Genomic DNA, 24,039 nt, shown 5'->3' with positions numbered 1-24,039 from the left:
AACTGTTGGCTAACCTAATAAATAAAATAAATAAATAAATAAATACTGTAACTGGCCGAAAATTCAAGATTTAGGCAGTCAACATAGGTTTAGAACAAATAAATTTATTGGGACATTTAAAACGACAGATTTTTACTCATTGTCAGTTATTCTTCCCATTGTTCTGTATTAAATTTGTATTAAAAGCACTTTGTTGACATTATTCTACATTTATCATCATCATCGTCATCATTGTTTCAGCCTATCGCAGTCCACTGCTGGACCTAGGCGTCCACAAGCTCGCGCTAAAAATGGCATGCTAGCAGAGGGCAAGAGAAAAGCAGGCAAGAGAGAGGGTGGCTTTATTCTTTACTACCACCACACAGCGAATACTAAAAGATTAATGTTTGATTAATCATATATCTGTTGACGATTCAATCTAAATGTAAGTTTTTGTTCGTTAAAAACTGTCATAAACTAAAAAAAATCCCCCAACTAGTAGAACCTTGAATAAAAGCATACAAATAAGATTTGTGTGGATTTATAATAATGTTTCAATTAAATCAAATCCTTTACGCCGCAGGAAGTTTCATTTAACCCTTAAACCGTCGGAGACGTGTCAAAATACTCTAATATTTTGTTGCAGGCCAAATGAAAGTAATTAAAGTCCCAGCCTCCACGGATCCGTGCCGAGCGGGCGGAAATGGGAACGAGCGAAAATTTTCGAAAAATTTACTTTTCATTTAATTTCAACCTGTCTTTAATTTACGGCGTTATCAGATTTTTCATTCGGAAATATGAAATGAATTCCTTAGAGTCTTGCAATATTTAATGGTATGTGTTTTTTTTTAATTAAAACTTTTAACTATTAAGAAAACGTATGTTAATTTAATCGTCACTGAGTAAGATATTAATATTGATTTGATATAAAGAATAATGTATTCAGTTCCTTCATTTATTAATAGCTGGCGTTGTGCATCCGAGTTAAAGACTAATGTATTTAGTTCCTTAATTTACTAATAAATGGCGGTGTGCCGTCTGTTAAATCGCGCTGTCAAGATTATTTCACAGACGTAATTAAGAGACTGCTGATTGTATTTTTGTGTGTTAAAATACAAATTCAAATGTGAGTTTTTAGTTTAAACATACGAGTTTGAATATACGAGTTAAGTAAACGTGTGTGTTTCATTTTTAACAGTCACTAGTATATATTCCTATATCAACAGTACCAGTGATTTTTAGTGATTGCAACCCCCTTTCATGCGTTCAATTTAATTTAAGAATAAACCTACTGAACTGTACATTTTTCATAAGTTTTTCTTTCATTTCTAGTGTCAGACATTTTGACCTAATTTTGAATAAATTTATTAATTGTTGTTCTTATAATATTTTGTACGTTGCTGTACCAGTTCGTGTTACATGAAGTATATAGCTCGCGTTACTTTGTATTCGGTCGCGTTGCTTCTCATTGTTTTTTAAAAGTATGTCTGGTAGGAATACTGGTAATGTCTGTGTTATTTCAATTTCACAGCTAATCTGAACGATAATGTAGTAAATATTTTCATTGCATATCCTTGCCAGTAGTTTTTGCGATTTATTTGGGAGATAATTATAGTTCTACCATAGGGTTGCCTCAAATAATACGATTTGATGAGAAACACCATCTCACTTTGGGAGTATGAATTATCTATAAAGTGATATCGCTTGTAAGATACAAGAAGTTACTGTCAATACGTATACTAGAACATAAACGCAAGTTATCTTTTTGTTACGAGACTCGTTTAGTACCGCGATAAGGATTTTCACTTTCTTTTGTAATGAATAAATTCAATTCTTTAAAATATTGAAGTCATACTAACATTCTTTTGTTCAGCAGTTCCTAAACGTAGCAAGACAAGATGCTGGAACATAAAACGTTAGTTGGACATAAAACCCGAAGCCAGTGGAAGCAGTTAAAAACTTTTCGTCATTAATAGACGCTCGCGAATTCTGTCGGACACTGAAAAAGCATTTCGACTCCATTGTAACCGGGTTTTTTGGCACGGACTTTTCGAATCTTTTAAAATAAATGTTAAAAACTTAATTAGTTTATTGTTGAGAAACGGCTTGTTCCGTTTCATAAAGGTGGTCTAGTAGTGGAAGTAGGTGAGCTAATTTTTTTTAAAAATTTAAGGTAAGGATAGCATATATGAAAAGTTTTTGTAACTTAACTTCAACGTTTAGCTTTTATATTACTATAAATGTATGTAAGATTAAATATTTATTTATTTGAACTAAGCACTTGTCTCACTTTTAAAACCTTTATTTATAACTAGGTCCTAGAAGTACCACCTGGTGGTAAACGATTACCGTAGCATATAGAGGTCTGCAACACCAGAAGCGTCGCAAGCGCGTTGCCGACTCTATCCTCGATTCCTCCCAAGAGTACTGGTCACCTTACTAACCAACAGGAACATAACGCTGCTTGAAAATAGTATTATTTAGCTGTGATCTTCTGTAAGGTCGAGGTGACCCAGTCGGGCTGCTCCATAGAGTAGGAAATTTACTGCTGTACCCTACCTCAGTTAAAAATTATTTTACAATATTTATTAATCATTTAAATACGTAATGTAATTAATATGAAGTTTACAATGACTCGAAACGTTCAGACAGAATCCTGTCGAGGAGAACAGACAGAATTCACCCTTCGAAAAACGGTATTCTAAATACGTATTTTAAGTCGCACTCTAAGTTACTTAACTGTCATCTTTGTCAATTAAATAATCTTCTATCAGCTAATGTTTCGTTCAAAACTTTTTTAATATAAATTTTTAATAAATATAACGCAAATCGTAAAACAATTCGTGGGATTTTATTATATCTGTAAATACCTTAACCTGTAAATGAAGCATTTACTTTGCGAAGTCGGAACTTGAAGGTACAATATTATCATTCTTTCTCGAGTTTTTACTTGTTTGTAACTGTTTCTGTTAAAATTATTAATTTTTGCGTTTATTTTCGAAATTAAAAAAATACTATATCAGCTTTTTAATGTTTTTGCTGGGTAGGCCTCGTCTCTTGGAAAGAAGGAACTTTGCAGTAAGTTTTACAGATTTTTATTTCATCACCATCATCAGCCTATTGTAGATTACAGCTGAACGTAAGCCTTCCCTAGAGCACGCTGCAAGACCCAGGCACCCGCTTTAGTCATCCAGTCACAACCAGCTAACTTCTTTACGTCGATCTGGCGGATCTCGAGGATAGCTCCCTTCATAGGTTGTCATTTTTTTTTTGTAAAATTACACAATTATATTAATATTTTTTTTATAAAAGTGTATTATTTCGTAATCATTACGTAACAAAAAAAAAAATAATCTAAAGCTTTCAGTGCGTAGGGATTTAGAAGCGGAGCAACAGATTTGCGTGAAGTCAACATAAGGCTAAATTTGCATAATTAGAGATTTAATTAAAGTCAAAACAGGGGTAATATGCTTTGTTTTTCTACTTTCTTTTGAAATTTATTTAAAAAATAGCAGGCCTTCGTTTTATATCTTAGTTAACTTTTACAGCCAATGTAAGTTCAATTAGAATGTTTTGTAGCTTGAATTGTTCTGTGTAAAATTAATTTCTAATAATGAAATAATAATTGTAATTAGTTGCGAAAAAAATCACTGAGGATACACTCAAAGGAGGAGGTTCTCAATTCGTGTATATTTTTAAACGGATTTCAAAAAAGGAGGAGGTTACTCAATTCGACCGTATATTTTTTGGATGTGTGTTCGGGGATAACTTGGTCGTTTATGAACCGATTTCGATAATTCTTTTTTTGTTGGAAAGGAGATATCCTAAGTGTGGTACCATGATGAGAAAATCAGGATCTGATAGTGGGATCCCAGAGAAATCGAGGGAAACCCTCGAAAATCCGCATAACTTTTTACTGGGTATTCCGATTTTGATGATTTTTAATTTAATCGAAAGCTGATGTTTATCATGTCGTCACATTTAAATTTCATCGATATCTGATTACAACTTTTGGAGTAATCTTTGATAATGCGTATTTACTTGACTATGTTTTCGCTTTTATTTTTTTACGTTTTATTACTTGTCGATGTAATTGAAGTCGGTTTTATTTTCGTTTGCCAGTAAACACAATTATTTATGTGTGTTACTTTAGAACTTTTAACTGGGTGTATATATTTTGATAATTCTTGTTCAAATCGAAAGTTGATGTTTGTCTTGTAGTTTACATTTGATCGAGATCTGATGACTAATTTTTGAGTAATCTTTCATAGCGCGTATTTACTTGACTATTTTTACGTCTACCTACGTTATAATGAAGTTTTCGGATTTTATCGCGATTTATTGTGCTTTATACATGCCCGACTTGTTAGTTACTTTACAGCAACCATGGTCACGGGAGGACATACGTTGTATAACTTATCGATGTAATTGAAGTTATGTTTTTTTAGTTTGCAAACGAACACAATCGTTAATATGATTTTGACTAAGTGTTGTAAATCAATTTAATAGAAGTTTAAATTCCGTTGTCAATATATCTTGTGTGTATCTCTCGCTTGTATCTATATCTGTGTATAAATGCGGTTTGTATTCTTTTATTGCCTGTAAGCATTTAGGAGTTAGCTTTAACATCACAAGTGTTGTAACCGAAACAAAAACGAAAAGATACCGCAAGTCTTTGATACTCGCGAAGCCTTTAAGTAAAAACCTCGACGGACTCATTAGGCGAATGAACAAACGGTTCCGTTTTAAATACGGTTGGAAATATTGTATGTATACACTTTTAAATACGTATAGAAATGCTTTAGAAAGATAGACATTGATGACCACAATTATAGATATGTCCCTCTCTTCCCGTGGGTGTCGTAAGAGGCGACTAAGGGATAACAAGGTTCCACTACCACCTTGGAACTTAAGAAGCCGACTGATGGCGGGATAACCATCTAACCGCTGGCTTGGAAAGACACAGGCCGAAGACGGGCAGCAGCGTCTTAGATGCAACAAAGCCAACCCTGCGGTCACCAACCCGCCTGCCAAGCGTGGTAACTATGGGCAACACACATGAGTTCACGCATTTTTGGCGCGAACTTGTAGAGGCCTACTTGTCCAGCAGTGGACTGCAATAGGCTGAAATGATGATGATGATGATTGATATGTGCGTTTCTGACCGCAGTCAAAATATCACAGGTTTATGACTATGGATTATGATTAGAGATTGGTTTTTCTAACGAAGCATTGGCGCAACTCTCACAGTACTGATTGGTGGCTGATGCGCTAGCAGTTGCAGGTTCAATCCCCGCACATTCCAAACATTTGTATTACCCCTATAGATGTTTGCCGTGGTTTGGGTGCTTGTGCAGTCCTTATGGTTCTTACCACCGTGCCTAGAAGAGTACGATAAGCCGTCGGTCCCAGTTGTTATCATGTACACCTGATAGCAATCGTTACTAATAGTAAGGAATATATTCGCCAACCTGCATTGGAGCAGCGTGGTGGATAAAGCTCTGATCCTTCTCCTACGTGAAGAAAGAGGCCCATGCCCAGCAGTGAGATGATACAGGCTGAATGCAATATTTAACGTCCTCGCAAAATAGATTCTATTCATTCTATCAAATAAAAAACGGATCCATTGGGAAGTAGTAAAATGATAATAATAATAAAAAAATTACGTAAGTATTAAATAGGTAAAAATGAAAAAAAAAAAAAATGAAAGATACATCGTCTCATCATCTTATTAAATAAAATCAACCTTCACTCTTCCAAGCCTCAACCGAGCAATTATCCTTTTTTAAAGCTTTAAATGTGCAAAACGTAAACACTTTAATACACATGTTGATATCCCGTTTAAAAAAATATAAAGCAATCAAGCGGTTGAATAAGGAAAATGAAGCGGAAAAAACGGTCGGGACGTCATCACTCGATTACGAGAAAGTGATGATCATTATACGTACTCGTAAGCCACACTCGGGTAAACGAGCCGAGTTTTAGTACTGTACCGTAAAAATGCAGTTTTTATGTCTCCGACGGTGGATGGATGCTGTTTTTATTTTTTTTTATTTCAACTTCACGGCTGTCAAAGTGCTTTTTTCACAAGTCACGCGATAGTGAGATTTTACTGCGGGTTCCAGCTCTTACTATTGTCTGTGAGTAAATGATAAATAAAATGTTTTGTACTTTAAAAAAGTTTTTTAGCGTTATTAATTTCATTGTATTATCTGTGAAAAAGCATTACGTGTAACGCGTTTTATTTCAATATCAATATTAATTGAAACATTCAATTAATATTAATTGTTTATAAATTATATTTTTTTATTTATGATATATTTTAAGGTATAAAAACAGTTCCACTACCACCTTGGAACTTATAAAGCCGACCGATGGTGGAATAACCATCCAAGCATACTGCCCAGCATGGTATGGGCAATACACATGAGTTTACGCTATTTTTGGCGCGAATTCGTGGAGGCTTATATCCAGCAGTGGACTGCAATAGGCTGAAATGATGATTATGATGATGATGATTTTAAGGTTTTTAGTTTTAAGTACATTGTTCTAGTACGTATTTTGATATATAGATGTATATTTGCTACTAGGAATCCCTTATTCAATATATGATATCGTTATTTCTATAAAAAAAAAACATTGAATATTAATTATTTCAATGTCAATATATGCAAGTAATGAATGGTTGGTTTAGAAGGCGTCTTTATGTGTTGTATTTTTGCTCATGATGCACGAACTCTCGTAAGAATTATTAACTTTATAAGTACCTTCTTAAACCATTATCGTCATCATGATCATCATTTCAGTCTAATACAGTCCACTGCTGGACATAGGCCTCCACGAGTTCTCGCCAAAAATGCCGTGAACTCATGTGTTTTGCCACAGTCACCACGCTGGGCAGTCTCCTGCGGTCTCTTCCACCTGCGGTTACCTTCTTAAATACTCTGTATTATTCGTAAATGGAAGAATTACTAATTTTTGTTTCATATTTTTATTTCGTCTTTCTCATCTAATCAAAGCCGTAAAAAAAAATGAACGATCTGCTTTTCAGTTGAATTTGTATTAAAAAGCCGGTCCCTAATTAAACTTTATATTAATAAAGCACCCAGAAAATTCATATCAGGCTTCTGTTTATGAACTGGAAAATGTTGCCCTGATTTCAATATTCCTCACGGAACCGATACTAAAAAATTCTTATGAAAGTAAATCTGCTAAAGTTTAATAAGAAAAAAAAAGGAAGGAAAGAAAAGAAAGAAAGGTTTATTTTAAAAGAATAGCGCTGTGTTTTATAAGCGGTTTGTGTTTAGTGCTTAGAATTACTAAGGTTGGAGTGAGTTGATTACTATAATTAGGTTTATTAAAAATATTACAACGAACAATTTTTAATATCATATCAAAAATCGACCGTTTCAGTGGGGATCGAACCTGCATCTCCGACTTACCGTGTCGGTGCTCTAGCCAATTAAGCTATGGAACGATAGGGTGTATCGCGGTACGTCGGAGAAGAAGCGGTCAATTTTTGATATGATATTCAAAAATGTTTAGAATTCCTAATGTGGGCCCCTAAGTTAGACTAGATCAGATGAAAATTTATTTTGTTTCTGTAATGACGTTATGTAGGAGATGAAAAATTTAATAAAGGATATTAATATATATAACATGTACAACCTGCCGCGAGTGAAGCAATAAACATAAATATAAACATACCTGACGTCTGCCGTAACTCAACGCTGATGAAGGGTCATGTAGTAAATAATAAAAAGATAAATTTGTTTGTTCTTTCGAGTTATATTCTAGTTCTTTTAGTTGCAATCTTCACAACCTATTCGGTCTCATACACGAGCCAGCCTTTTACGAGCGGCGGCAGTGATAAGAATTGTTAATTTTATAGAAGACCCCGTTGCGGGACGTATGCATCAAATTCAATGTTGCCTGCTGAGAATAAAAATATAAATGCAAGTAAATTAACTCAAGCAGGAACACATTTACATATTGTGCTTGTGTAGTATCTGTGAGCGTATCGCGTGACATGGCATTGCATATGCATTGTCAAAAATCGATCTGTCTCCCTTCCATTCAGATAATCTCTTGAGCGAGACAGAGATAGAAAGATTTTTGTTTTGACCATTAAAAAATACAGCGTGATGTTTTTTTGAAGGTTTTAGTTAAAGAACTATTTCGATTTCATTTTATTTATTTAGGAATAAGTGTTTAATTTTTTAAAGAGATCGCATAATAAAGCTGCGTTGATGTTAATACTGTGAATGTGCCAGCTTTAGATAATATAATCGTAACACGCAATGTAAAACAAGCATAAAATCCTTAGTAGTGGATTGAAAGCTTTATGTCGTGTTGAATGTATTTACTTTTATTTTACAAAATTAGCTTTAGTGCTTGTTAAATATTTTTTATTATTATTAAAGTACTAAGCAGTCATGAATAACGATCGCTACCAAGTTTTTATGATAAGAACCGGGACAGACGGCCTAACGTGCTCTCCGAGGCACGGTAGTAAGATCTATAAAGATAGACCTCCAAACTGAAAAGAAATATTTGTAAGAATACAAATATCTATCCCGAGCGGGAATCAAACCTGCAAACGTTGATGTTTTAGGCGACTACTTGCACTACTACACCAGAGTGATTGTTAACAAATCACTTAACATTTTAATTTTATTTTTTATCTTGGGATATAATTGAAAATGCACGTTGCCGAATAAATCCTTGGAGCTATTTTTTTTTGAAATTTGGTGAATTGATGAAGTGAAAATGAGACATAAAAACTTAATTTTTCTGCACAATTTATTTGGGAAAGATTCTTCCATTCTTTTATAATTAGTAAAAAACATAAAGACAACAACTGGACAGGGTAAAGCGGTAATGAAATATTGATATTTTACAATATTTATTTTAGTTTGAGATAAATTTGCGTTTAAAGACAATATTTTTTCTTAATTCCATATAATTAGTTATTTTAAATGACTTCACTCTAGACAAAACCGAACACAAAGGTGAAAATAATTTAAATGCAAACTCGGGCGGGGTTATTCTGCTAACAATGATGTATTTCGTTCTGTCGTAAAAGCGTCAGGACTTATAAACTTCGGCCCGGTACCTGCCCCTCTTGACAAAAGTTAGTCACTTCGGCTACATCTCAAATGCTGATTAAATCTCAAGTTCACAGTCTTAACTTCCAAACTGATTATACAAATTTATTATTATAAATATTCTAAGAGCTGATGTGCCACAGAGGAATTTATTTATATTTCCAAACTAATTTATACAAAAACTGGAAAAGTATAAACATTTTTGAATATTTTTGAATATAATATTTAATTTTCGCTCGAGCGGGTGTATCGTTCCATAGCTTAATTGGCTAGAGCGCCGACACGGTACGTCGGAGACGCGGGTTCGAACCCCGCTGGAGCGGTCAATTTTTGATATGATATTCAAAAATGTTTAGAATTCCTAATGTGGGTAACACAAAAATAAAATCTTAGATACTGGAAAAGTATAATTTTCCGATCAAATATATTACCCATTTGATAATTTATTTTACACGTATTTCACATTTTTTGCTGTGCTGTGTGGCTACGGCACTAAAGAATTTAGCCACCCCCTCTCTTCCCGTGGGTGTCGTAAGAGGCGACTAAGGGATAACAAGGTTCCACAATCACCTTGGAACTTAAGAAGCCGACCGATGGCGGGATAACCATCCAACTGCTGGCTTTGAAATACACAGGCCGAAGAAGGGCAGCAGCGTCTTCGGTGCGACAAAGCCAGTACTGCGGTCACCAACCCGCCTGCCCAGCGTGGTGACTATGGGCAAAACACATGAGTTCACGTTATTTTTGGCGTAAACTTGTGGAGGCCTATGTCCAGCAGTGGACTGTATAGGCTGTAATGTGTTTATGTTTTTCACATTTTTTAATGTGCAAGAAAATTAACGTGATACAAAAACCGGTCTATCAACTGTATCAACAATACATCGTCATCATTTAATGAGTCACGTGATGGTCATGGGTATGTCTGCATATGCTCAAAATTTTACCTATATTCCTAAAACGGTTTTGTACTTGCATGCATCTAATAATTAACTCGTACAGGTCTGAAGCGGTCGTCCAGGTCAATCGATTAGGGCTCACTTGAGTGCCCATCGAGGCATCGTCAACGCGAATGGTTCTCCTGAACTGTCAGGTCAGCAATATTTTTGACGATTGATTTTTATTGCACGGTGTAAATGTTAGTTTAAATTAAAAGTTGACGGATTTCGATTAAATAGTTTACTGTTTAAAAAGAAAAAAAAAAAAATAGTAAATTTTTAATTTACATTATTTGCTTATTTGTGTTATCTTCTAAAAAACCAAAAACGTTGATAAATCCAAAACTAAAACAAATTTTACATTGATATTAAATCGATTCGTGGTATCAAATTTGTCAAAAATAAAATAGAAATGTATATTTTTGCTGGCCATTTGAATTCTTCAAGCTTTTAATGATTAGTTCTATACTTTCGCCATTTACCAAATAATCTTTGATTCTTAACGCAAATAACACAAAGACGTCCAATTTCTCTTGAAATTACAGCAATAAGCGCCAAAGTTACAGTTACTATTGCAATATATTATCGAATGCCAAAAGAAACGAACAAAAGTTTGTTTTACAGCAAATTGTGGATCAGTTTAGAAACTTTAGACACCTAGAGCGGTTGAAAGTTTGAAAACTCGAGGTGTCATAACAAACAATGGGTCACATTGGCGAACTTTGCCGTCGGCTCGATAGTAATAATCGACAGGGGTTTATTCTAAATGGCTCTCGTAATTGTCCAACTAGTTTAATGTTCTTTGTTACTGGACTTAATATTCATTAAATAATTTTAACTTAAATATTAACTAATATCATCACGCGACCATTTTATGAACTTGATTTGAGCAAAAGTTTCTACGATTGGCTTATAGGTAGGAATTTCCACTTTTTTTAACTGATCATACACAATAGAGTTATGTATATAAAGGAAACATCATAATTAATATAAAAGCTATGTAGCGAAGTTAACTCGGCTTCACTTAGTCGATATGCTATTGTTTATATGCACTAGGGTTACGCAACCACTTATCAAAGTTTGTTCCCATTTTTTCAAACATTCAAGCATGATTCTATAGATGAAGTAGGAACAAGTCATATGCCTGCAAAAAGTTACGAACGAAAAGCGTGGTCGGCGAAGGCAAAACAATTGACACTTGAAACAAACTATTCTTCTCTATTGTTGTTGGAAATTTATGACTTTTGTTCCTCAGATAGTTTCCGAGCTATAGATTTATGGTTAAATCGATTACCGTTTCATTCAGCTAGCGTCTAAGTTATTCTACAGTTGCAGCGCTGTTAAGCGCGTTATGGCAAATGTATGTTTCATATTGGCATTAGAAAGTTTTTGTTCTATTCGTCAGATGTAATGAATCTGAAAATGTTGTCCCAGATTGTGTGACATGAGCAAATTCATAACCTACCATGTTCTGCTTTTAGAGTTACATTATGTCTAAGCGGATGAGAGGATCGAAATAGCTTGAAAGTAAGAAATATGGAGTTCTACTCAACAGTAATCAAAAACTTTGTAAAATATATACCTATTGCAGACTAAAGTTAAGCGAGTTAAGGTTACAGAAGATAACATATAATAAATGTTCTTATTTTAACTTTTTCAATTCTATGTATCTTTTTTTACTATCGGGTAGCGTAGATTTATTATGAGAGGAATATTTCTAAAGTCATTTCCATTACATAGAGAGAAACATATCAAGAAATTATTCCCATTATTTTTAATTGATGATTCGTAGGTGCAGCGGTCACAGAACTGGCTGCCGCTCTCGCGGTTGCGGGTTCGATCCACGCACATGACAAATTTTTGTATTGCCCATATAAACGTTTGTCGTGATCTGGGTGTTTGTGCTCGTGTCGACACTGGAGAAAATAATTCTGCAATCTCTTTAGCATTTATTGTTACTATTATTATTATTATTATAGGCTTCTTTTTTTGATAATGCATTTGTTTCCATTTAAGACTATAATAGCCAAATCACTAGAAGTCGCTATATTATACGGGTTTTCTGACAGCAAATAATCTTTTTATACCAGAGTTAGGCAAAATCACTACATATAATCTTTTAAAATATTCGAACACTGAAATTATAGCAGGTTAAAATGAGCTTCTGCCGTCCCTCGCTGCCTCCTCTGCTTAAACCAGATGGATCGCTGGCCTTTACTGCGACAGACAAGGCTAACCTTTTAGCGAATCTGTTTGCAGAAAATTCGCTCCTTGATGCAGGTAGTGCCTCACCGCCCAGACATCCACCTTGCGACTCTGTTATGTCAGAACTACGCATTCGCCAAACTGAGGTTTTGAGAGTACTCCGTAACTTGGACGTGAATAAGGCTAGTGGTCCTGACGGGATACCAGCAAGAGTACTTAAACACTGTGCTCCTGAGTTGTCTCCTATTCTCACGCGCTTGTACCGCCTCTCTCTAAAATCCGCTCAAGTTCCTAAAGCATGGAAGATTGCTAACGTACAACCTGTACCTAAAAAAGGTAGTCGTGCCGACCCGGCTAACTATAGACCTATCGCGATCACCTCCATACTGTGTAAAAGTTTGGAGCGTATACTGAATGAAAAGCTCCTAGCATACCTCGAGTTGTATGACCTCCTGTCGGACCAGCAATACGGTTTCCGCCGTAACAGGTCCACGGGGGATCTTTTAGTGTACGCCTCGCACATCTGGGGCGAAGCCTTGGACAAGCACGGAGAAGCGCTAGCTGTCTCACTTGATGTATCGAAGGCATTTGACCGGGTCTGGCATGAGAGCCTATTGAGCAAGCTTTCAGCTTACGGAATACCCCCGAGCTTGTGTGACTGGATATCAGATTTCCTGAGTGGACGATCATTTCGGGTGGTCTTAGATGGCTCCTCGTCTGAGTTGATGGCGGTTAATGCCGGTGTCCCTCAGGGATCAGTTCTCTCTGCAACCCTCTTCTTGATTCACATAAATGACCTCCTCAGGCCCGGTATCTTTGGATACGCGGATGACAGCACTGTTACGGAGAGATACGTGTCCGGTCCCCGAGCTGGTGGGGCTGAAACTCATGAGCATAGAGAGGCCCTGGTTGAACGCATGAATTTGGCTTTGAAAGAGGTATCCGATTGGGGTGACGCCAACCTAGTCAAATTTAATGCTTCCAAAACACAAGCGTGTCTTTTCACTGCTAAACGGAGTCCATTCCCATTAGCCCCAACTTTCCGGGGTGTATCTGTTCCGATCACCGATAGTATTGATCTTCTAGGCATAAATATTTCGTCTAATATGAACTTCGGACAATGCATAGAATCCAAGGCAAAAATTGCTGGTAAGAAACTTGGTATCCTCAATAAAGTCAGGCAGTACTTCACACCGGAACAGCTTCTTACTCTCTACCAAGCACAAGTTCGATCGTGTATGGAGTACTGCAGCCACTTATGGGATGGCTCTGCCAAGTACCAGCTCGCTGCTTTGGATTCTGTGGATCGACGCGCCAGAAGACTCATCGGTGACAAATCGCTGGTTCGCTCTAGACTTCAAAGTCTCGAACATCGGCGCAAGGTTGCCTGTTTGTCGGTATTTTACAGGTTATATTTCGGAGAGTGTGCTCTAGAACTATACAATTTGGTTCCACCATCACCTTTCTACCACCGAACCGCAAGGCATCGCATGAATCTGCACCGCTATGTGGTTGAAATCCCACGATCTCGCACTAAACGATTTGCTTCCTCGTTCCTAATACGCACTGCTAAAATTTGGAATGCCCTTCCGGCCTCCGTTTTTCCAACGAACTATAACTTGGGTATCTTTAAATCAAGGGTGAATAGGCATCTTCTAGGCAAGCGCGCACCACTTTAGGCTGCATCTTCACTTGACTTCAGGTGAGATCGCAGTCAAGCGCTAGTCTATATATTTCAAAAAAAAAAAAAAAAAACCGTAAAAGGAATAATTCTTATAAATGGGAACAAAATCTACTAGATTTACAGCTTCAAACAGTCTGGTCTTCATCGCCATTGATAAAAGTAACATTTGCAATAACAGAGATGCCTTTTTTTCTTTCTTGAATTTCCGCGTATAATTCCGGAGACTTAATTGCTAGACTCCGCTTTTCTAATTCCATTCAATAACTTTCTAGATTTAACAAATTTCACTAACGATCTATCAACCTGATTAGAATAATCAACTTTAAGTAATGAAAATATAAAATGCTTTCATTTCGAATTAAATATCAAAGCGGAGAGAGAATCGAGATCGACAAAGGAAATGTAAATTTGTATCAAGCCGCTACTCAACCCGTGCGTTCGGAAGTATGCAAAAAAAAAACTTCCGCGTGGCTAAATTAAAGTTTTGATTCGGTAACGTACAGACTTAACGTGTTTGATAAAGTTTTTAGAAGTCAATTTATATTACTTAGGGGATATACTCGTAATACTGAGTTCGCGGCTGCCGGTCTTCGGCTTGTGTATTTCAAAGCCAGCAGTTGGATGGTTATTCAGCTATCCAAATATTCAATATACTTTATTCAAGTGGACATAACTGTGAATTTCAAAATATATTTTAAATGAATTTCAGTTCTAAGTTACCGCTAAGAGTGTTTTTTCTACGGAGTTTTGAGAAGTTAGTGAGAAACCTTTTTAAACACATAAGTTAAATAATATTAATCTCCTTTACTGTACTAAAATTAAGATAAAACATTGTTCTTGAACTAGTCTAATAAAAACTATGGTCTTTTTTAAGTCTAAAAAGGTATTACCTGCAAAATCTTTAACGTTGATGACAATTCAACTGTTTCTTTAAATATCTCCAATTTTAAGCGCATAAAGTCACTAACAAAACCTCCATAAATTCAAATACCAAAATCAATATTCTATGAATTTATTTAAAATTCTGATAAAAAGGGATTTTGTTGGACAATAAAAAATATACTTTCAGAATCAATTGTTAATTAGTTTTGATTAAGAAACCGTCGAACGGGTCGCTGGCAGTCGCGCGGTGTGTACGCAATTCATAGAGACCACCTGGTCGCGGCCGAGTGAAAATTTAATCAGAGCGCGATGCACTGGAATTTCACCGAATCCACACTCCTTCACGGTTTTCAACTTTTTTCCCAACCGAAACATGCATTTGAATGGTGAAATGGAAAGAATTCCGTATGCCGTTTTTAAGATTCAGTTGTTAAATTTTCGGCTTTCGGAAAAAAATTCACAGCGCGGGCGATGAAATAAAATCGTAAAATAGTTTTAAATTTTCTTTTTTTTTTACGTATGTTCGAAGTTTTAGGAAATGTTAGCGAATATTTTTTCTCATATTTACAGTTCCTGTAGTGGCGGAATAAAGATTGAAACGATGGTAAAGGAAAGTTTATAACTACATCGAAACAGATTTTATTGTCGCTTTATATATATGATAGAAATATATTTGACTAGCTCGTTGACGCAGTTTGTAGTGGACCTGCTTTCTATTCTGCGATTTGCGAGTTCGATTCCCGCCTGATCCTGGGTGTAATATATGTATTTATGTATTTATACATGTAATATTTCTATGTATATCTGTAAAAAGAAAAGTATTTAGCTATATTAGCCAGCTGTTATCTATAACACAAGCATTAAGTTGCTTACCATAGAAACAGACGACCGCGTGTGTATGTTATAGGATATTTATTATTTACGAGTATTTATTTATTTTTGGATCTTTATCTATAGACAAATTTGACATTCTTTTTTTACGGCAAAAGTAACCATTATTTGTGCATATGATATTGTGATCGTTACCTTTTTTAGACGACTTCAAAAAAGGAAGGGGTTACTCAATTCGACCGTATATATATATATATATATATATATATATATATATATATATATATATATATTTATGAATGTTCTGGGATAACTCCGTCGTTTATGAACCAATTTTGATAATTCTTTTTTTGTTGAAAAGCAAATTTCCCTAGTTTGGTACCATGATTAGGAAACTAGGATCTGATGATGGGATCCCAGAGAAATCGAGGGAAACTCTCGAAAATTCGCATAACTTTTTACTGGGTGTACCGATTTTAATGATTTTTAATTTAATCGAAAGCCAATGCTTATCATGTGGTCACATTTAAATTTCATCGAGATCTGATTACAACTTTTGGAGTAATCTTTGATAATGCGTATTTACTTGACTATTGATGACTACTGACGAGGGACGAAAACGTCTACCTACGTTGTATTACTTGTCGATATAATTGAAGTCGGTTTTTCTTCGTTTGCCTGCAAACGTAATTAATTAAATTTTATTTTAGTGTTGGACCTAAATATTTGACCTATATTATGGATTGTAGATCCCTCCTTACATACGCCACGGCCGTTTTCACGCCTTTGTTCACTACATTTAGTTGACTTTAAATTATTGCGTAATATAAAGGCAATTTGTAACTAAAAACCAAGGTTGTTAGAATCTATAACTTATTAAACTATGTTTCCTTGAAGTTGAACGATAAGTTAAGTACTAACCAAAACGATTTGGGAAAATATCTCAAATCTTGTGTGAAATCATGCGGGGTATCTAATATTTTAGTACTCGCATGACTAGTTTCCTAATTGGTTTCACTATTCGTAAGTTGTTGTTCTAACCGTCTTTTATGAGTTAGTAGAAAATAATCATTACAGCCTATACAGTCCACTGCTGGACATAGGCCTCCACAAGTTTACGCCAAAAATAACGTGAACTCATGTGTTTTGCCCATAGTCACCACGCTGGGCAGGCGGGTTGGTGACCGCAGTACTGGCTTTGTCGCACCGAAGACGCAAGAGTAGAAAATAACTGTGCTCTAAATTCTCGTAAATTCTTATCACAAAAAAATAGTAAAACCCTGTGAAAAATTCTCACCAGCGATTATTTGGGAAAAGTTTAGTTCATAATTACTATGATGGCTCAGCTAAGTCTCTGACTGAAAATAACTTTTGGGTAGGTGTATCTTTACAAAATCAAATAATTACTTTCGTTAGTAATTATTTAAAAATTACAGTACGGCTTAGACTTTACTATTTTACTTATTTATTATAATTTCCCACAAGTCGAAAATATAGGAGGTTTGATTTTGGACATGAACAATATTTGTATAGGCGACGCAATTCATATTGTTTCTGGATTATGAACTCCAAATTCACATCCAACTGGCCGGTGTCGACTGCAAAGCATTTATATTTATCTGTTTGTACTCGAACGTTCTGTGAAAAAGTAAAATTAAAAACTGTAATATTACCAAAACAAATAGATCAGCTGTGCAAAACGGTTAGCCAAAACTAGACATCATGTAAATCTCTAGTTGTTTATGATGTACGCCACGGCATAACTCACGGGGCCGTGGCGATAAATAAACTCTCAGACCGTAGAATCGTTGAAATTAAAAAAACGCTTGTCCTAAGCCGCTCATGTGTTTCTCATTGCGAGGGTAAACGGTAAATTACTTGGTATTGTACGTATGAAAACTGAAAACATGCAAACGGGGTTAAGTTTAATTGACTCGCTGTAATATGTTTTTTTTTAATGTTTGTGTTTTATGAAATTAAAATATAATATAAATTGTGATAAAAAAGTTAAAATTAAATTAACATAACGTTTACAGATTAAATGTTAAAATCATTGCGGTGAATTGTAATTAAACAGTGTAACATGAATGGTATAAACGTTAATTTTTCTAGCACCACCTCAAATACTTAATAGAAAATGCTCTTAAATTATATTTTATTATTAAAGTTTTATATTTGTAATGCAAAAATTACGGATGAATTTGTATCAATCAAAATGACACGAAGACGGAATGTGTTCGGTTGGTATAGTTTATAATACAATCGTTTTCTATGAATTTTACGCATGCGATGCTCATCCACCCCCCCCCCCCCCCGGAGAAACGTGGTGTGTTAAGCTCCGATCTTATTCGATCGGAGAATGAGGCCTATGAACCAGCAGTGGGATACTACGGGCGAAATCATTATAAAGTGCTGAATGGAATTTGTGAAGTTTCTATTCCGATTTTTATATCGTCAAACTTAACTATGGTAATCGTGTCGATATAGTGACGTAGAGAGCTTAACTCGCGTCCGCGGCGCAGTACCTCTTAGCCCGACCACCCAATTCGAAAATTATATGTCCAGCAATTTTTTTGTTTTGTAGATCATTTGGCGCCCTTTTGTGAGTAGCGCCTGGGGCATGATGATTGGCTTCTCCCCTGCTACGCCACTGTGTCGATACTTTCTAGAAACCTCTTGTTAACTTCATACATCATTACAATCACAACATAGATTATATTTAAATAACCCAATAGTTACATCTTAAAACTCATTTCTAATTAAAAAAAAAAAGTAAATGTAATACAAAAATAAAAGTACTAAAATGATGAAAAAAAAAACTAACAGTAAATTTAAACTGATAGAAAAGATTTTTTTTCGTAAAATGTAATCCCAGTTCAATGAATAGAAGTGCACGGCTTACCGCATTTTAGCTCGCGTATATAAAAAGAACAAACATCGTGTAAAAAAATGTTATCTGTTTTAATTTCCTCTGTTTTGCAGCGCGTGCTGCCACTGGCTTTTATTGAACGGACTTTGTTACACGTGATATTGTAGGGGTCCATCATTTCCTTTCGTGTACCGTTGGTAGTCGTGTTACAGAATACATGTGTATTTGTAATTTGTTAACATTACGTTACGTAACGATTCGATTCTAAATTTAAAACATTTGTTCTTTACAATTTTTTTTTGTTGTTACAATGAATAATACTTTTTTTTTCAGAAAATACTGTGGCCAGTAACACTGCTTTTTTAAGCTAGCACGGGCCATAGTTTCCAAATAATGTAAGCTACCTACTTTGAACAAAATCAAACAATTTTAAATTTTATAATTATTTTGAGTTTTTGACAATCCTTTGTCACAACGATTTTTACTTTTAGTTTGTTTATAGAGAATGAAATCCCTTAAAGATATTATTTAAATAATTCACATAGGATGTTTATTTCAGAGATTACAAAAATTTTATATATCTTCCGACGTTTATAAATTTTTCATGTAGCTTCCGAAAGTTTTATATTTAATATTGATAATGCATACTAACCTTACTTTGTGTCAAACTGAAACAATGTTGAAATAATAAAAACAATAGTTAAATAATAATAAACAATACAAAACAATTTAGTCAGTAGAACATAATATTCAAAAGCTTGTAGCACAATCTTTTCGCAATATCGTAGAATATTTTCGATGTCAATATTTAGCCATTTCAGTTAGATGTCTAAAATATATCCGAAATAATATTCCATGCTCAGCAAAAGGATGCTTTTCAAATTCTACCGCTTCGTCTAAACCACGTAATAAAATATACTGCAATACGAAATAGCGATACATTTGCCTACTCGAAACGCGCTGGTTTATTTCAAAGATATTTTTCGATTATTATAAGTGTTTCTGGTTAATGTGCGGAATCGACCAATGGGAAACGTTTGAGATGACGTGTTATTGTTTCGACGAATAAAATTTATTATTTTTTCTGTTCGAAGTTTAAAATAGTTTAATTAGCTGTGATGCTTAAATTAAACTTTTTAAATAAATATATGAAATTATGTATATCTTTTAATATATGAAAATATGTAATGGAATAAGAATATAGCCACCCCCTCTCTTCCCGTGGGTGTCGTAAGAGGCGACTAAGGGATAACATAGTTCCGCTACAAATTTAGAACTTAAAAAGCCGACCGGTTGCGGGATAACCATCCAACTGCTGGAAATACACAGGCCGTAGACGGGCAGCAACATCTTCGGTGCGACAAAGCCAGCCCTGCGGTCACCAACCCGCCTGCCCAGCGTGGTGACTATGGGCAAAACACGTGAGTTCACGTTATTTTTGGCGTAAACTTGTGGAGGCCTATGTCCAGCAGTGGACTGTATAGGCTGTAATAATGATGATGATGATGTAATGTACATTGTAAAAATGTATCTTGTGTAATTATATAAATAATGAAAATTATATAAAAATAAATAAAGTGGTAAATTTTGAATCTATTATTATAAGTAATCTAAGATAGAGAAGACACAAATGAATGTTCAAAGCAGTCGAGAATTATACTATAATACTTTCTGACGTAAGTGTTGTGAAATGATTATTATTTAGAACAATATCAACTAATATTGAATATTTTCAATGTAAGACTTATGTAATTGTAAATATACGTGGAATAATTTACGTAAGTTAAATCGTAGGAGAGAGAGTTTAAGGAGTTTTAACCCCACTTGTTTAGTCAGATCTTAATGATAACAATAACATTAAACTCAAATACAATATTGCATCTAATTCAACTGATAATTTTCAATACAAAATTAGTAGGTCCATCGGATACAACAGCGGGTAGTTTTTCAACAAATTCAAGGAAATTAATTTATATTTGTCACTTTAAAAGTAGCTCAGTTAGTTCTAACAATATAAATAGTCTAAAAATTCAAACGTCCAGTAAATGCCGAAACATATTATAAGACGTTATAAAGTGTCTCGAGTTGAACGTCTTAATAGTTAGTTGGCAAGCTTTGTTATTCCGTAACCAGGATGCGAATCTCAGCGGAGTCTGCGGTAATCTGCGACACACTGTCCTCTAATTGTGGTCCTAATTGCCCCCCATTCCCCCTTCTTTATTCCCCGCTAGTTGTTATTGCGACATTTGGCGGTAACAACCGGGAAACCCAAAAGAAATGTACTGCAGGTTTTGCGTTTAGCTAATTAGATTTTTTTTGTGATGTTAAATTTTATTCTGCTTTTATAATAATTATTTTATTCATATTTTTAACAAACATATATATGTGTATAATATATATATATATATATATATATATATATATATATATACATCCTGCTAATAATTAGGCGTCCCACATGGGCCGAAATGCATCTAAACTGGCGTCCACCTCCTTTAGACGTCCGCATATCGGACGCCACTTTTTTAATCGATGTCCCATTAGTCCTTTTGGCTCTAGCTACCTGTACAACAAAAATCGCCGGAAGGCAAAAAATCATTGAGACATTTGCATTTGTATAACTAAAACTTCCGCGAAATTCCGCACCAACGGTGCGGCGCTAGTCTAGCGCGTATATCGACAGAGCGTATACTCTGCTAAAACTCTTCCGATACAACCGATTATTTGACGTCCTATTGCGACGTTGCCAAACTGACTGTATTTGAAGGTTTTGAAATATTCAATTAAGTCAAAACAAATCATTTAAAAACAGTTTGCCGAAGTTGCTACGCACGTGTCGCTGCTTATTTGACGCTCGGTTGCAAAATACTGCTTAAGTAGTAAAATAAAATAAAAGTACACTTAAAAGGAAAAAGTGAGGCTTTAACGAATTTACGAATTGAATTTACATATTAAACGGAAGAGTGACACTATTTTGTGATAAAAATAAAAATATTTCTATAAGTTAACTAGCTGACCCGGCAAACGTTGTCTTGCCGCTAAACGCTATTTTAAAATAGGGGTTGGTGGTAGATGGGTGTAAACATAGGGTTGTATGTATTTTTCAACGCCAAATCATAATAAAATAAAAAATAAAATAATTTATCTAAAAATTAAAAATTAAATTTAGGGGTGGACTACCCTTAACATTTAGGGGGATGAAAAATAGATGTTGTTCGATTATCATACCTACCCAATATGTACAAAAAATTTCATGAGAATCGGTCAAGCCGTTTCGGAGGAGTTTAACTACAAACACCGCGACACGAGAATTTTATATATTAGATATACATTATCTATACTTTTTTGCATGAATATGGAAGCCAGGCTGGGTAGCAGTCTTTGAATCTGAAAAAGCAAAGGTTCTGTTACATTTAATACATTTTTGCAATGATTTTTTATTTGGTTACTGAGCGCCCCTACTGAAAATTTGTGTTTTTTGTTTAGTGACGGTTTGGTCATGGACGTCGAATATGTAGTGGTTCGAATAGTAGGTATACAGATTTACGACGTCCGTATATAAGGTAAGGGCTACGCAATACGTAACACATATACGGACGTTAGTTTGACGCATACTGTTATTAAGGATACGAAGTTTTTTTGCAGCTGTTCTGGCTTTTGACCCAATCCAGGCTACACGCAATGCCGTCAAAAAACTTTGGGACACTTTTAGACAATGAAAGTTTTAGAATTGCTCTCGGTCTCCGGTTGGGAGCTCCACTGTGCTTTGAACACAGATCTCCGTGCGGAAAAGAGGTCGATTCTTTCGGACTACACGGCCTTTCCTGTAACAAGAGTTCAGGTAGGTTTTCCCGCCACGGTTCCCTAAACGATACCATAAAAAAGCTCTTGCCACCATCGACGTTCCTGCTCTTATCGAGCCTACTGGAATTAGTCGCAATGATGGCAAGAGACCTGATGGATTGACGGTGGTTCCCTGGGAAAGGGGACGGGCGCTTTTGTGGGACGCAACCTGCGTTGACACACTTGCTCCTTCTCATGTCAGGGAAACAGCCTTAAAAGCGGGAGCCACAGCGGAAAAAGCTGAAACGACTAAACGGCACAAGCATTCGTCATTAATTTCAAATTACATCTTTGTGCCATTTGCAGTCGAAACACTTGGACCTTGGAGTAGCAGTGCTAAATTTTTTTTTAAATGAGATAACTCCTCGCCTTATTGCCTCCACTGGTGACAAGAGGGCTGGTGCATTTTTTTGCCCAGAGAATCGGCATAGCGATTCAACGAGAAAATGCTGTCAGCATTCTTGACACGATTCCACGCGGACATGATTTATACCAAAACTGTCTGTAAATATTTAGTTCTTAAGTTGTGAATTGTAAATATGTATAATATTTAATAAACTATTGTTATCCACTTAAAAAAAATTAGAAACCTACTTAAAAGATATACTTTATATTTTATAAGTAAATATTGTTTGACGACGTTTAAATTTGCCAGACGACGACTTAGGTAAATCATTCTAGTGAAATAGAGTTAAGTAGTTAGACTATTTAGTCTGTATAAAAAATATTTTAGCCGTGAGACATTTTTATATTGAAAATGATAATAATATGTTGTTTGTAAAAGCAGGCAGCACAACTATTTGTGGCTATAAAACTTAATTAACCTATAAGATTCGTCAGCGAAGAAGAAAAAATAATATCCTCGTATTCTTGGATGCCCAGTTACCCATGTTCTAAAATTACTTGAAATCCGTTTAGCTGTTTTGGCGTGATGAAGACACAACGACACATACAAACATATAAAAAAAAATGTTCGATTCAGTAACTTGTATTCATAGACCGTATCACTTTTTTTAAATATCTTCAATGTACAGAAAGTATCCGTGGCAGGATAAGGGAACATTATTACATAACATAACATATTTATTATTATTCTTTGACGGTTCGCAGGAAAGTGGACATAACCTTAGAACCGTCAAAGAATACTTATAACAAATGGACACAACGATAAATAATTATTTATTATATTATTATTCTGATGATGTGCTACGTCGTCAATAATTAAAATGTTAAAAGCCTAAATATAATATATGTTGCAACTCATTAAGAGAGCTATTATAAGATGTAAAATTGGAGGTGTTCCTATGACCGTTACATGTTAAAATTTCAACGAGCGTAATAGAATTATTTCTTAAGTTAACGATAGATGATCACACCTACTAGAAAACTGGCAACGTCGCATTTCAGCTTACTTCTCACTCATTTCATCATTACTTATATAGGACGCTAAATAATCGGTGCATTAAGTGAGGCTATATGGATATATGGAGGAAGCAATAACATAAGTATCATGAAAGGGGTTCATAAATGGTTGGGCACAACTGTAAGCAGAATATTCTCAAAAAAGAAATTTAAAGAAATTGATATAACCCACGGAATTTAAAATGAAAAAAATAAGCAACATTCGCAGAAAAAACATATAAAATGTAAGCATAACTGAGGGACGTCGTAATAACGCAGTTTGTGCTTGACGCCAAAAATGTA

At 35.0% G+C, this 24,039-nt stretch overlaps 1 long non-coding RNA gene across 1 annotated transcript; it reads left to right on the top strand.

The window, feature by feature from the left end:
- Positions 1-341: 341 nt before the first annotated feature.
- On the top strand, positions 342-1,154 carry LOC123655509. Its single transcript, XR_006743417.1, has 2 exons — positions 342-424; positions 626-1,154. It is a non-coding gene; the product is annotated as an uncharacterized LOC123655509 (long non-coding RNA).
- The last annotated feature ends 22,885 nt before the right edge of the window (positions 1,155-24,039 follow it).

The sequence above is a fragment of the Melitaea cinxia genome, chromosome 8 (assembly GCF_905220565.1).
Source record: "Melitaea cinxia chromosome 8, ilMelCinx1.1, whole genome shotgun sequence".
Lineage (NCBI taxonomy): Eukaryota > Metazoa > Arthropoda > Insecta > Lepidoptera > Nymphalidae > Melitaea > Melitaea cinxia.
This window is presented reverse-complemented; position numbering and strand designations above follow the sequence as displayed.